The sequence below is a fragment of the Oxyura jamaicensis genome, chromosome 12 (assembly GCF_011077185.1).
Source record: "Oxyura jamaicensis isolate SHBP4307 breed ruddy duck chromosome 12, BPBGC_Ojam_1.0, whole genome shotgun sequence".
Taxonomy (NCBI): domain Eukaryota; kingdom Metazoa; phylum Chordata; class Aves; order Anseriformes; family Anatidae; genus Oxyura; species Oxyura jamaicensis.
This window is the reverse complement of record NC_048904.1, coordinates 17800139-17814701: the sequence shown is the minus strand read 5'-3', so window position 1 is coordinate 17814701 and position 14563 is coordinate 17800139. Positions and strand designations below refer to the sequence as shown.

Below are 14563 nucleotides of genomic sequence, written 5' to 3'. Positions count from 1 at the left end.
ATGGCTTTTTATTTTTTTATTTTTATTTTTTTCTGGGGAACAGGCTACTGATAACGCTGGAAGCCTGCACAGAAGTGACTGCTTGATGTACTCATCGGTGGAGGACACAAAACTTCCTTTGAACTCGAGAGCAGAGGAGAGCATCCAGGTGGGTCACTGCCCGCGGCGTGCCGGGACGGATGCAAGCACCACCAGCTCCTGCGGGGCTGAGGTGGATACGCTGGGACAACCTCCCAGCTGGTGCAAGCTGTGTTTTGCTGTGATCTGTGCAGAAATATCAGAAAGGTTTGGTTTGAGCATCCCTGTTATGTCGGGCGTTTCTTCTCATCTTTCTGCCTATGACAAACATGACCTGCGTGACTGCATTTCACAAAAAAATATCAGAGCATCCTTGCAGTGTGTCGGGACAGACAATAATAGCCCATTTCCTCTCAGGGTGTGCTGGGAGGGTCTGCTCCCTTTGCAGCTCGCCCCTTGCTCATCATCCTTTCCACTAGTGGCCGCTTCTGATGCTCCTCAGCATGGAGGTGGTGTGTGGCCGTGGGCAACGTGGGTGCTGCTGGTGGGCTTTCATCCGAAACCTGCCAGAGGCCCTGCGGGCTGGGTGCTGCTGGGGAGGAAGGATGTGAGAGGGCTTTTGTTTGGTTTGGGTTCTCTTTATGCTGACCTGAGGGAAAGAAGGCTGAATGTGGTGTGCTGTCTGTGCTATCACTCGTGAGGATATCCTCTGAGAAATCCATATCTACGCCTGCCCCAGTATTTTTCCAGGGCAGGATGGTTCCTGGAGTCTCCTCAGATGTGTTTCAGCTGTAGTGTTTTAGAATACCTTTGGTGATGATGTAGGGTTTTTCATATATACACAGACAAGAAAAGCTTCTTTACCTGAAAGAACCCAAGCACACAGACAAAACCATGTGATTTCTGAGCAGTGCTGCTTTTTAAGGACTTGAAGTCATATTGTGCTCCAGTGTTGGTGGTTTGTGCTCTGGGAGTTGGGCACCTGGAAAAGGCATTGGCGTGGCGACCGGCTGTGCGAGGTGTCGGTTTTGGCAGGGGGGTCTGGTGCTCTGCGGGGCCCCTCAGAGCCTGCGTTTTCATTTTATTTGGGGGGAAACTCAGCAAACACCTTAAGCCTGGAGACACCACTTCATGTGCAGCCTGTTCTCAGGGCTACGAAGAATGGCAGACCTGTGAGCATGAAACTCTGAGCAAACAACCAGAGGGTTTAGGTGGAGGATTTTAGGAGCAGTGACAGCTCTGTGCTCCGTGACTGTCCGCAGTGCAGCGTGAGCATCCTGTGCATGTTTCTCACCCAGCTGCAGCCCCTTTGTGCCATAAATGTTCCCCAAAGTCCCAGGGAGGAGAGGCATGGGTCTGCAACATGGGCTTGGGGAGAATGGGTGCTGACAGCCTGATCTTCTGCATCCGGCCAACAGCCCCTTCCCACACCGTGCCAAGCCTTGGCTCTCTGCTTTCTCAGCCTTTCAGCACAGAAGTGGTGACATCCAGTGAAGCACTAATGGGGAACAGCATTTGTAGGAGATCGTCAGGGAAAAGATGAAACTCCAGGACTGAGTGGGAGCCTAATTTCCTTATTTCAAATGGTATTTTCTGAGTTAGGTGATAATCGGTAGGCCTTCTCCATTTAATTGAAGGGCTTTGTGAAGCAAATGGTGCAGAGAACATGCAGCCTGGGGGAGGAGCGGGTAAGGGATGCTTGGTGGTGTCCGTGTGGTTTTAAAATCTGACTGTCTTCCTCAGTGGGAGGAAGGTCCGGTTCCTGGGAGCAAACTGGGCAATTTCTGTAGCTCTTCTGGAAGTGGGGAGGTCTGGAAGGGGAGGAGTGGGTGGCAAGCAGCATCACCAGCCAGCTGGGGAAGGTGCAGCTGGAGAAGGTAACAGCAGTCGTGCTGCTCCTACCGGTGCAGTGGTAAGCACAGGCGAGGCTGTGTTGTCTTCAAATATTCATGTGTGACCTCCAGACAGCGCTTCAGAAGTGTACACTGATGCTCTTCATGTTTCATTAAAATCCAGGGGAGCTTTGTCACTACCTTCTATAGGAAAGGTGATACGCCAAGATTGGTGCTTGAAGAACTTTTTGGTAGCAGTACTACAAAACAAATGTGTGTCTGTGTGTATGTGTATTTAAAACTGCAACTATTGCAATTATCAGTCTTGTTTTAGAGGAGGCTTCTTTGGTGATCTTATCTTTCCACATCTCAAAAATGTAACAGTGCAGATTAGTTCTGAGTTTACTTTTCGTAGTGCCTCCTATAATTTCTGCAGTTCTCCAAAGAGACTTGGCCCCTTGGATTACGGGCCTTCTTGGGTATAAATTTAATCCTTCAAACTTCTAAGATCGCTACTAACTTTGTCTGGTAAATGGTTTTGGTCCAGATGTGAAACTGAGAAAAGGAGAGCCTACATACAGGAAGATAAACCTTCAGAAGAGCTTTGTCCCAAAGCTGAACCAGATTATCTGGCTTCCATTTTCAGCCCATGTTTGGGACCTAGGTGAATATAGTAATGCGGGTAATTAGTGTGTACTAGGCAAGGAGGATCATTTGACACTAAGCTTTTACATTAAGATTGCAGGAAGCGTGCCTGGACTCTCAGCATGAATGTGATCAGATCCATATGAGGACAGGGATATCAAATTCCCCAGCTTCCCGCAAAAATGTTGTGATTAATCATGCTGAGAGTTGCAATTAGACCAAATAAAAGCAGCATGTTAAAGGAGCAAAGAAGGAGGTGATGTGAGTGTTATTAATGAGCAGGAGTTTTTGGCTTTGTAGTGTTTTTCAGCAGCGCTTGCCTGAAATGTGTCAAACAAATAGAAGCGAGATAAATGTAGAATCAGCTGGCTGCACGTTACCCACGAGGATTTAAAATGAGTGTTGGGGAGAGGAAGAAAGATCATAATTACCCAGAGGAAAAGGGCTAAATCCATGGAGTGAAATAGTTATTAACATTAATTGTGGCCGTCATTGCACAGATGTGGGAGGCAGTGCCATGTGAGGCTTCACTTGCACACCGCACTGGAGAACTGGTTGATGGGGATGAGAGTTTAAGACCTGCTACAAAGGAGATGGGTCCATCAGTTCCCCTTTGAACACTTGTCCATGGTATTGGTATGGACCTGTGGAAGGTGAGGAAACCGGAGAACCTTCATTAATTGGAAGAACCACAGTGGCAAAAAAAATATCCTGTGCTGAACTTGGCCATTATTCATCTACCCTTGAAGCTCTTTCATCAGCAGAATGATACATTGCTGATTGTGATCTACTGTAAGCTTAATTAAGCTATCGTACAACACCTTTTCTGAGGCTTGCCTGAACTTTGACAGCAACACTTAATCTGGCTTTCTCTTCCTCTCCTTCTGTTGGTTATAATCTTTGCAGTGGGTGGGTTTTATGTTGGTCCTTTGCAGTAAGTTTTATGGCTATACAGCTTTCCTTATCTGTTTTTGTGCTGTGTGCTTGCAGAGATTTATGGGCTGAAGTATTAGATGCGGAGCAGGAAAAGGGGAAATGGAGCTAAAGGTATTAAAATCCTGGAATTCAGGCACTGAAGGAATTAAGTCTTTTAAAGAAATGAGAGGAAAACCTGAACTAGAACCAGTAAGTGAAATCCCTGTGCTCTGGCCTCTGAAAAAGAACAGGCTGGGACTGCAGTTCAGGCCCTGTGGCTCATGCTGAGGAAATAAAGAGACTGACAGGGAGCTATGAGAGATCTGCGTGCTGTTTGCTGACAGCTACGGCTCTACCTGTGCTTGTAGATTTGGGTTTTGAAGGGTGCAGTGATGGCTGCAGGACCCGTTGGAACACACAGAGCCTGGTATATCTCCAGTGCTACCAGTGGTGCTGTGTCAGCAAGCCGTGCCTCGCCTCTTGCCTCTGCTCCCGTGGCTTTAGGCCACAAAGTCCTGTAATTGCTTCTGGCTCTGGGCACTGGCAAAGAAATAAGGTTGGTCTTTTGGGATGAGCTGTGCCCAAGCCTCAGCTGCAGTTCAGGGCTGGCTCTGAGCAGTGCCTGGCCTGCTTTTACATCCCCGCTGCATCAGCCATGTGAGCGGCTTCCTCCCGCTTCCCTGGCCTCAAGGTCAGGTCAGCTGTTCCTGGTCTAATGGGGTTTTTGTCATATTTATTAGGTGTTTGTGTATATTTTGCCAGTCAGTTTTTGAAGCTGTCCTCTCCCGTACCTGTGTCCTGTTCATTCATCTGAACAGTTATTAGCTGTATTTGGGTATTATGTGGATCAGAGTGGTGTAGTTATTAATTTAGGCTTTGGGCTTTTTCATAGGGCTTTAAAATAAACTTGGATAATGCAGAACACTGAAGTAAGCAAGGCCTGGGTGTGCTGGCTCGTGGCCCCTTCCCAGCCAGGCTGAGTCTTTTAAAAAGTCTTTTAACTACAGAGACCAAGTCCGTGTGCTCATCTCCTGCCTCGAACCTGGGGCTCTGAGCTGTAAAGCCTGGACTTCAGTTCCTAGGTGAAGTAGGCCAACAGCCATCATCCTCTTTACTTCAGTTAGTGAGGACTTGAGAGAGCTTTGAATATTTGGTGTTTTGTTGCAGTGATCTTATCCCATGCTGTCTGAGCCGTTGCTGCTCCTCCTGTCCCCTGGCATAGCCCACGATGTGCTCTGCTGGTTACCTCCAGGGCTGCGATACCTCTCTCGTCAAGTCCTACATGTCTGCCTATTAATGACTCTTCCTTATGCTTAGGTGCAGCCATTCACCTGCTTAAACACCTCCAAAATGCTCATTTTAACCAAAACAATGTTAATCTGGAGCAGATGCCTAAGTGCATCTTAGAGAAAATTGCTCATGACTGTAGACCTGTCATCGCTCCGCTCACAGGCACATTTTCGCTTGCTCATGTGGTGACCACCTGCCGCTGGTGGTAACACACTGAGGGCCTCACGGCCAGAGCCCAGCCCATCTCCCCAGATGTCTTCGTCTGAATGTCGACGTAGGCCTGAAGCACTCCTTGCTGCCTAAGAGAAGTCTTAGGGCGAGGTTTTGTCAGCTCTGTGCTGCCTTATGGCCTCACTGAAGGAGAGGCAGTCAGCAGCGTGTTGGCTGGCCTGACTCCCGGCCCCAAAGGAGCAGGAGGTTCTTGTGTGGTCCCCAGCTCTGCACATCTCTCCGTGTTCAGCCTCTGACATGGGCCTTCCTCGTGGGCGCAGCTGCCCTGGCACACACAGGATTTCACCTGGTGCCAAGGAATGGCCTCCAAGGAAGTTGGGGACAGTGCAGTGCCCAGTGTCATAGCACGGGAACAGCTTTCGAAAGGGCAGTCCTCCAGGGCTGGGAGCAGATGAGACATGTTGAGAGCTGCTTTTTACAAAAGGAGTTAGCTTTTTTTTTTTTTTTTTTTCTTGTAAGTCAAAGGAAAGGCCCTGAGTTTTTAATCAATATATTGGTTCTCAGCGCTGCCCTGTGCAGGTCCCTCAAGAACAGGGTACGCTCTGTCCCCAGGCACTGCTCAGCTCTCTGTACTAATGGGGCTGCCATCTCAGCACTGATTTTGCTCTGATTCTTTCAAAAAAAAAAAAAAATAAAATAAAAAAAAAAAGGAAACCAAAGGCTCTATAGAAAAACTCCCCCTTCCTGGTATCTTGTCAATATACATTGAATTCAGAGGGAAAACTGAGTACAGAAGTCATTCTAGGATCAGAAGAGACCATTTTGATGGAGTCTCTGTGCCAGAGTGAGGGCTTTGTCTTGCACTAATGGCTGTGATGCATTTGAGCGCGCGGTGTGTCTCCTGGAAATGGCCTGCAGCCAAAGTTCTGTCATCCTGTGGCTTTTGTCCTGGAGGGGCTCTGTCCATCCTTGACAGGTGTATGCAACCCTGAGAAGGCAGAGAGCAGGATTTGGCTGGACACACATGGCTTAATTTACCTCTGCTGGACCAGCCTGTACCTCTGGCGTGAGCCGTCCCACCCCATGCCACTCCTCAGCGGGCCCTCAGCCCACTCCTGGTGCTGTGCCAACAGGAACCCGGTGCTGCACTTCAGTCTGTGACCTCCTGCTTCTTCTGGGAAGCTGTGGGCTGCTTCAAGGGGCCGTGACAGGCAGCGTGGTGAGGGAAGACTACTGCTAGGAAATCCCACATTCAGCAGCCTCTGCTGGAAAAACTGTAAGTGCCCACAAAATCACAAGGAGGTCAAAACCCACCTGTAAGTGTAACTTCGTTCTTCTTAATTCACAAGTGATAAATCTGGCTCCTTTGGACACGCCAGCATGGGTCTGGAATATGTTTGGTCATCTTTGCTTTTTTAAAAACAAACAAAAAAACACTTGAAGGCTCATTTGGAGCAGAATCTTATTACACCGTCCTCTGCGGTTTTCTGATACTGCATGCCTGGGACCCCAGGTGCATCTCCCAGACAAATGCAGCCCCTCTGCTGGGAAGTGACAGATGATATTTGAATGCAGGAAAGAAACAATATGCAATTGGGAAAGTAATCAGGAACACTTCTTACCTGGGCAGCAGGCTCTGCTGTGGTTCTCTGCCTCTGGGTTTTCTCCCCAGCTCTGAGCTGTTGTGCTTGGTCCACATCACTCTCCAGCCCTCTCCTTTGCCCTATTTTCCAGCACTGTTGGCTCCATCCCTGCCCATACAGTCTTAAGTGGTCAGAGATCTCTACCCGCAGCAGCCTTGATTTTCTGTCCCATCGTATGGGAGAAATTTAAGACATCTCTAGTGGACTTTGTGTATTTATTCTGCACTTTGGCCAGCAGGGAAACTGCCTGTGCTGTGGTGTGAATTACAGTAAAATAAATAAATGCACTAATTGCTGCTGCTTTTGGAAAGGATTCTCACTTATGAAAACATCTCCGTAGGTGTAGAAAAAAGATGCATAAGGGCCAGAGCAGGCAAATCGGCTGTCTGTCCTAATGAGCCATTAGCAAAGGCTGTTTTTTTAAAAAATAAATTACTGAGCCCCAGTGAAGTTCTCGTGTTGGCTTCAGCACGCTTTGGGTAAAGCTCGTGATGTTCATCTTTGTACGAGCACAGGAGCAGCAGTGAAATTGTGTGCAGAGAAATGGAGGAGCAGCAAAGCGAGGCCGAGGTAAATGAAGTTGATGCTGTGAAGGAATTCGCACCCGCCAGAGCTGCGTGCAGGGCTGCAACCACGTTCTGCCGCCCCACGCGAGCCAGAAAATCGACACAAAAAGAAATGAGGGTGTGTGTGTGGGGGGGGGAATGCTAATCGCCATCTTTCCTTTCATATAAATGTGTTAATGGTTTAGTAAGTGTTTCCAAAAATGTGTGTGTGGGATTAAAATAGAATCCACAGCCAAGTTTAAAACGAGCTCTTGGCTGGGGAACAGACAGGAGTGCCTGTCCTTGTGCTGCGCCGGGGGGAAGGTGCGGGTGCGCCGTGGTGGCAGCGGGGTGGGGACAGGTGTAGGGTTTGTGCAAGGGGCGTTCTGCTGGCTGTTTGGGGACCTCGGCCCTCCTGCTTTGTGGGAACAGCGCTCTGCATAAGCAAGAAGTAACACGTACCGAAGCATGCGAGTGTTGCCATGGAAATCGGGAGTTAGTGAGAGCAGGAAAAACATGAATGATCTGAAAAACCATGGGTTGTTACAGCTTCCTACCCTCTGCTATGCAAAAAAAAACAACACCCCACTGAAATAGTTTAATGACTGGCTGGCAATCAGCTGTGCGTGCACGCTGCGGCTGGAGCTGTGCAAGGAAGCAGGTACGCGCTTGCACCACGCCAGTGGGACATGTGTGACCCACGCTCTCCATCACAGCTTTGGTCCCCAGCCACCAGCTGGGGAAAGTTTGTTCTGTGAGTGGACACCCTGCGGTGGTGTGCAGGGCGTGGACATCTCAGCAGGAAGCTCCGAGAGGAGTCAGAGCAGCGTGAGACCATCCCCAGCAGCAGGGTGCCCAAGGCGCTCACCAGTAACCCACCCAGATGAGTTTCTCATCCCGGTGCTGGAGGCAGGGAGCAGGATGCAGCTGGAGCTCTGGCGGAACCCCTCCGGGTCCCACAACCCGGGGGGACCCAGGGTGAGTGGGGAAGACTGAGAAATCCACTCCAAAACCGATCAGATGGGAGCTGTGCTTAAATGGGCGCGACGATGTATGGAAGTAAAATGGTATTTTGGAACAGCAAGTTTAAATATACATACGGGTAAGGAAGGCAGGAGGCCTGCTTTGGAAATGCCAGCACGCTTGCTGCTTCCAAGGGTTTATTTTAAAGTCAAGATGCTGGAAATGCTGCTCAGCATGTTTCCCAGGAGCTGGAATGCCTCCTGGAAGCGCTACGGCCGTGTTTACTGAGATGGGTCCCGCTGGAGGCTGTTTGGGAGCTGCTGGCAGCTCCAGGGGTTTATCTCCAGTAGCTTGGTGACCCGACTGCGCCAAGTGCCCCAGAAGGACCGGGTCTGCAGCCTGTGGCTCCGCAGAGACATGCTGTGCTGCGGGGAAGGAAATTGAATTTTCTTCTAAGGATGCTTCTGCATTCTGCGATCCCACTGTATGTTTCAGTTGGCTCTTAGAAACAAACCAAACAACCTCCAGCCACCGAGACATTGTTCTTCCTGGTAAAAAGGGAAAAGCCAGGGTGTGATCAGGGGATTTGGTGTGAGGTGACCCCAGGGGTGAGCGGGGCAGGACTAGCCCTGCTGCAGGATCCCTGGGGCGCTGGCTGCGGGGACAGCGGTGGCCTCGCATTTCACACGGAGGCTCTGTGGGTAGGGCACGGCAGTGGGGAAGGAGCCGGTCCTCCCCCCGTGCTGCTGGGATATTTTTGGTATTGCTGTGATTAACTTTCTACTGTTGGCCTCCACCTGTGAGCGTATAAACTAGAGCTGTCCATTTATGAGAGGTCTCAGAGCATCATCTTACAAGGAGGGAAAGAATTTTCATTTATAATCCGTGCGCCCTATTCAGCAATGGGCTGTTCCCCCCCTCCCACTGCCCACAGACCTCTAAGTGAACAAACAAATGTCTGGAAATACAGGCAATTTAGCTCGGAAGAGATATCATCAGCGTGGTTCAGAGGTTAATGGGCATGGAGGATTTATAACAAACCAGGCCTATAAAAAAAAAAAAAAAAAAAAAAAACCAAAAAAAAAAGAAAAACAACCCAAAGGGGGGGGGGGGGAGAGTAATCTAGTTGACATCTATTGTTCTTTGTGTAACAGCTCATCTGTATTCTATCTGGTGGAGGGCATTACAAAGGGAATTTAAAAACGTGTGCACACGCACACACATCTCCCTCTATACGTACATGTGCACACATAAACTGAAATATAACGAGGGAAAAAGCCCCTGTAAGTTTGAACCAACAACAGCAATCCATATATCTTTACTTGCTGCCAACATCCAAGCACTGAACTCTCAAGGAGCCTGGATCCCTGCCATCATCTGTCCGTGTCTGATCTCTTTGGTAAATACGACGGCTGCCAAGAATGAGGCAAACGAAAAGCACTCGCAGATTAGAAAGAAACACATGGCAGCCACTGACCTGCTGAAATCATAAAATACATCATGAAGTAAGAAAAGAGGGGAAACAAATCATCCTCTCAGGGACTGCCCATCTGCTCGCATAAAGCCGCAATCATTATTGCAAATAAATACATTCAGACTGGAGAAGTCTGGGAATAATTTAGGGGGGGGCTATTTCTTTCTTTCTTTCTTTCTTTTTTTTTTTTTTGGAACCCTCTGGAAATTTTCCTACATAAACACAGTGATATCATCAGCCAGAAATAGATATCTATCAACTGTACCCTTTTTAATTATGTAAGGAGCGAGTCTTTATTTTATAGGTGTAATTAAGGAAAGAAATTACTTCCAAGGCAGGATGGGGCCGTGGCGTTGGAAACGAAGCCCTGTGAAAATGGAAGGTCCATGTTTTTTCAATGAAGGCTGGATGTAGCAGTATTTACTTCATCCGAAAAGCTCTGCAGAGTGAATAGTGTCTGTGTTTTTGCTGCAAAATGAAGGGATAAGGGGGAATGGCTTATATTAGATAACTTTATACACAGCACGCTTTGCTTTTTTTCTCTTGGTGTTCCATAGGGATTTACCCAGGTATTAAATCCAGTGCAAAGACCCAAGTTGGGTTGGATTTTTTTCAATTTCAGGCTTACCGGATTAAATTTGACTCTTCAGAGCCTGCTAAGAGGCCTGAGTAGTACGAGCCATCCTAAAGCCTGGAATTAAGAGGTGAAGGAGGGAGGGCTGGTTCACGCGCAGGAGGAGAGGGCTGACAGCAGGAGCTACTTTAAGAAGTTTATCGTCTCCTTTTCTTCATTGTTTTCTTTTCCCTCGCTCTTTTCCACCAAACTGTGCTGGAAGCCTTCGCTGCAGGGGTTATCCTGTATTTTATAGCACTCGGCTTCTCCGTGAGACAAAGGTGCGGTTGTGAGGCACTTGGTAACTCGCTCTGCTGGGGAGATTTGTTGTAATACATGGGAGCGAACCTCCAGCGCGCGGTGCGTGCCAGACAGGGCTGTGGCTGTGCTCAGCCTGCCGAGGGACACACACAGCACTGAGCTGCCTTCCTGGGGTGAGAGGAAGGCCCTCGGGTGCAGGACTGCCTGCGGAGTCCCATCAGGGAACACGTCCCGTGCCTCCCATCTCCCAGGTGAGGTATCCCCGCAGCGCTCATCAAAATCAGAGAAATGCCTTTTGTGCGTCATGGGTCATGCACAGTGCTTATGAAGTAGGTATAAGTGTTTCTGAAAGAGCAAAGCGGGTTTTCTAACACACCAGAATGGGGAGGAAAAGGTGATTGTATGGATTTATTCCCTCTTATTTAGATGTGCAGCTGAGCTTGCTTCCTGGGTGCGTCTCAGCTCCCTCAGACCCGTGGGCGCATCCATCCATACGTGCTCACAATATCGAGGGGTGACCCACGCTGGGCTTGGGGCACGTGAAAGCTCCTGTATCATGGCTGGTTGTCCCCGGTTGTCTCCGATCAGCTGTTAGCCTGGTGCTCACAGGCACCGTGTGAATCCTGCCCTGTCGGAGTGGATCTGTTGCAGTCAGGGGCAGCCTGCGGCCACACGTCCGTCGTGGTGCGCAGCCACCTCCTAGCTGCAAACCAAGCTACTTGCGGTGGCTTCCTTTCGGTAGGGGATCACTTGCCCAGAGCTGTTTAAGCTAGGAGAAAATAAATCACAAACCAACCTGAACTGGCGTTTGGGTGATGCAGCACAAACCTTCATGCTCAGCATGGGACCTGTGTGCTTTTAACCCTCTGCTCAACGTAGTGTTTTGCCACAAGTGATCAAAACTGCCAGCTCTGAGTGTGTTTTACCATCCAGTGATGTTAAAAACTCGTGTTTTAAGAGGTTACATTACTGGCTCTTCGGCAGCATCTCTAGAAAGCCACGGCTCCAAGGCAGGATCTGTCTGGATGCACCCATCCATCCTTTCCCCTGCAGCAGGGATGGGATGGAGCCGGAGACACATCTGAAGCCTCAGGGACCAAAAACCACCACAAACTCATAACCTTCTTTTTGGGGCTTTGAGAGTTAACCGAGGAAGGCTTTGCTGTGAGATAATTTAGCAGAGTCAGGATGGAAATGAGGAAAATTCCCCCAGCTCGGAAGGCAGGCAGGCTGGCTGCATGACCCCTATTTTCTGGGAAAGCCAGCAGGGTAGTTGGATCTTGTCACGATGTGTTAATATATAGGTTCCTCCCCTATACTTCAAACTGAAGATTTCACGCCTGGTGCCAAGCAACTCTAAAAGCAGAGGGTTTTCCTGTCCCTGTGTGCTGCTGCTCTTGTTATGTTGCCATGCCTCTAAAACTGCATCAGATTCCTGGCTTTCTGGCTTCTCTGAATTTATTTTTAATTTTGCTTGTCTTTTCACTCCTCTGCTTTATACACAGATTCCTCAGGGAGTCTTTTCTGTGGGCAAATCCCAAAGCAGACCATGGTGTCCTAGGCTGCAGCATGGTACCTGCTTGATTATAAACACAGACAGCATTTTGAGCAATCCCCTGAGCATTTATTAGCACGCATTATTTCCCTTGGATTTATGAGTACCTTTACACACTTTGCAGTGCTTTTCTGATCTTTTAATTCTCAGCTTTTCTCAAGCTTCAAGTTAACACAAGAAATTGCACCTTTGCTTAACCATTTGCCTCCTGATGGCAAAGAAAGCTGGTGCTCCTGTGCTCTCCTTTCCTCCTGTCCTGCAGGACTGGGATTTCTGGCTGGGGTTTTTTGTAGATGGCTCCTTACCAGTGCTTATTGGTTTGTGGTATGGCAGAAATTTCATCTTTCTCCTTTACTTGTTTCATGCCAAATTTTCTATCCTTAGTGACAATAGGAATCCAGATATATAACATGGGCTGCAATATGTCATCTTCAGAAAATAATGATCCAGCCTATTTATCATATTTTTAGTTTCCTCTTTATGGATCCCAGGGGGTGCTCTGTTTTGTTTTCTTTCGCTTTTTTGTCTCCGTTCCAAGAACAGCGATGAAATGACATAACTTATCTTTCTTATTCCCTCAAGATACCGTGTTTGCATGCTTGCTGTGCTACAAAAGCTGAAGCTCCTCGTTCCCTCGGGGAACGTTGTCTCCCACTTGCTCGAGCCTTTGTGGGAATGCGTGCCAAACGGCGCTGCCTGAAATGCTCAGCTCGGGTGCAGGCGCGCGGGGGGCTGACGGTGGGGCTTTCGCTGTGCTCCTGCTGATGTTTCCCCCACGAGCTCGTACCTCCTTGTAGGAAACCCCATGGCAGATTTCCCTCTTTTGCCTCCCAAGGCATCATCTGGTGCTAATGATGGAGTGCGGGTGTGTGTAAGGACAGGCAGATCACCAATTTTGCTTATGGTGTGGGCTTTGCAATGGGGCAGCACAGCTGGGGGCAGCAAGCTTTGGCAGCACGGTTGGAGGCACCACAATTGCCCGTTTTCCATACTGCGTGTAAGGATGCTGGCTTTGGGGTGGTTCTTTTCCCCGTAAAATGATGATGAAGTTCCTTAAGGCTGCTAACCTGAATTTTCAGGTGATGCTAGGCAGTTATTTAACTGGCGCTGCTGAAATGGTTGCTAGGATGGCTGTGCCTGGGGACAGGCTTCTTGCTGATGATGAACCAAACACAGTCAGGCTGGGGCTCCCCGGCTTGCCGCAGCACTGCCCCCACCCCGTGGCACTGCGGGCAGCGCTGAGGTGAACTGATATTGCACAGTTTTGGCCCAAAGCAGGGGCCATGGCCAGGTTTCGGAGCAGCACACCGCAGGTGTGAATCCTTGGGGATGGAAACATGCCAAGGCAGGGTGCAAGGATTTGTTGAAAACCAAACCAGATCCTGTGTCTGTTTTCTCCCTCACCCCTTGCAGCCCGTCCGGATGGCTTAAAGGAAAGCTGATCACATGCCAGATCACATGCTGATGAACCATGTTGGGCTGTGAGGGAAATTATTGCATTATAAAGCATAACATTGGCAAGGCTTTTCTTCTTTAATAGTGCATCCTGGGGAAATGATGTGTCTCTCCTCAATTGAAAGCGATTGCTTGCCTCGAGCCCCCGGCTATGGAGGCACGTTCCCATTCCCATATGGTTGTGATTGGGGATGAGCGCGGGCCAGAAACACAGAGCTGCGTTGTCCTCCCGTCCCCATGTAGGGCTGGAGCCACACCCTTTCCTCCTCTCTGTGGGAAAGGAGGCGACCTTGCTACGCTCAGGAATTGCGCTGATGTTGAGCCCAAGCGGTGGGTTCGTGAGGACGTGATGAACCGTCCCGGGGTATTGGGAGAGAACAGTTTGCACGTGGACGCACGGGTGTCCCATGGCACCTGGGGCTGCAGCTGCCTCTGTCAGCACTTCTAGGAGAAGTTTGTCCCTCCGAAAAGAAATTCAGGCTCAGCTGGTACCACGCCTGTGCCGTTTCCAGAAAAGTGGAGCACGGGACCGGTGTCACCTACAGCAATGGCTTTAGCAGACATCCACGGAAGCAGGAGCCAGCCCCAGCTCCTGCTGCAGCAGAAGCAGAGCCCCGGGGAGACAAGGAGAGGGGAAGGGGCTGCCCTGCCGCCTGCGTCTGGGACAGGGCCTGGATCCGGCCCTTTGGGGACACGGGCTTTGCAGTGCTGCAAAAGGCCATTTTTAAAACATCCCATCCCATCCGCATTAGGGCTTTGGGCAGGTGTTAAGACCCCCAGCACAGACCTCGTGCATCTGCGTAGAGCTCCTGGGTCTGCCTGCACAGACCACCTGTCCCTTTCCATCGAACTTTATTCTTTGCTTACATTTTCCTAAACGCCTCGGGCAAACAAATGTAATTCTCTTAATGAAAAATGCATATATTGTTGTTAAATGGCTCCTGCTGTCACTGCGTGGCTGCCTTCCCCTCGGTCAGGGCTCGCTAACAGCCCGGGCGCCGCACATGTGCCGCATCCATCATCTGTCACCAGCGCGCACCGAGGCGTGCGAGGAGCCCAGCACTAACTCTATTTCCTAGCAACTGGAGGAAACCATTACACACCACTATTTTTCCTCTGTCAGCAGGATTGCTCCAATTTATGTAACCCACCAAATGTGTGTTATCACCACAACAAACCGTAT

At 49.5% G+C, this 14563-nt stretch overlaps 1 long non-coding RNA gene across 3 annotated transcripts in view; it reads left to right on the top strand.

The window, feature by feature from the left end:
* LOC118173476 overlaps nt 1-14563 on the top strand; it is a 72606-nt gene that overhangs the window by 17969 nt on the left and 40074 nt on the right. For all 3 annotated transcript variants that reach the window (XR_004754221.1, XR_004754220.1, XR_004754222.1), the window contains exon 2: nt 44-148. This is a non-coding gene — a long non-coding RNA (uncharacterized LOC118173476). The remainder of the gene's footprint in view (nt 1-43; nt 149-14563) is intronic.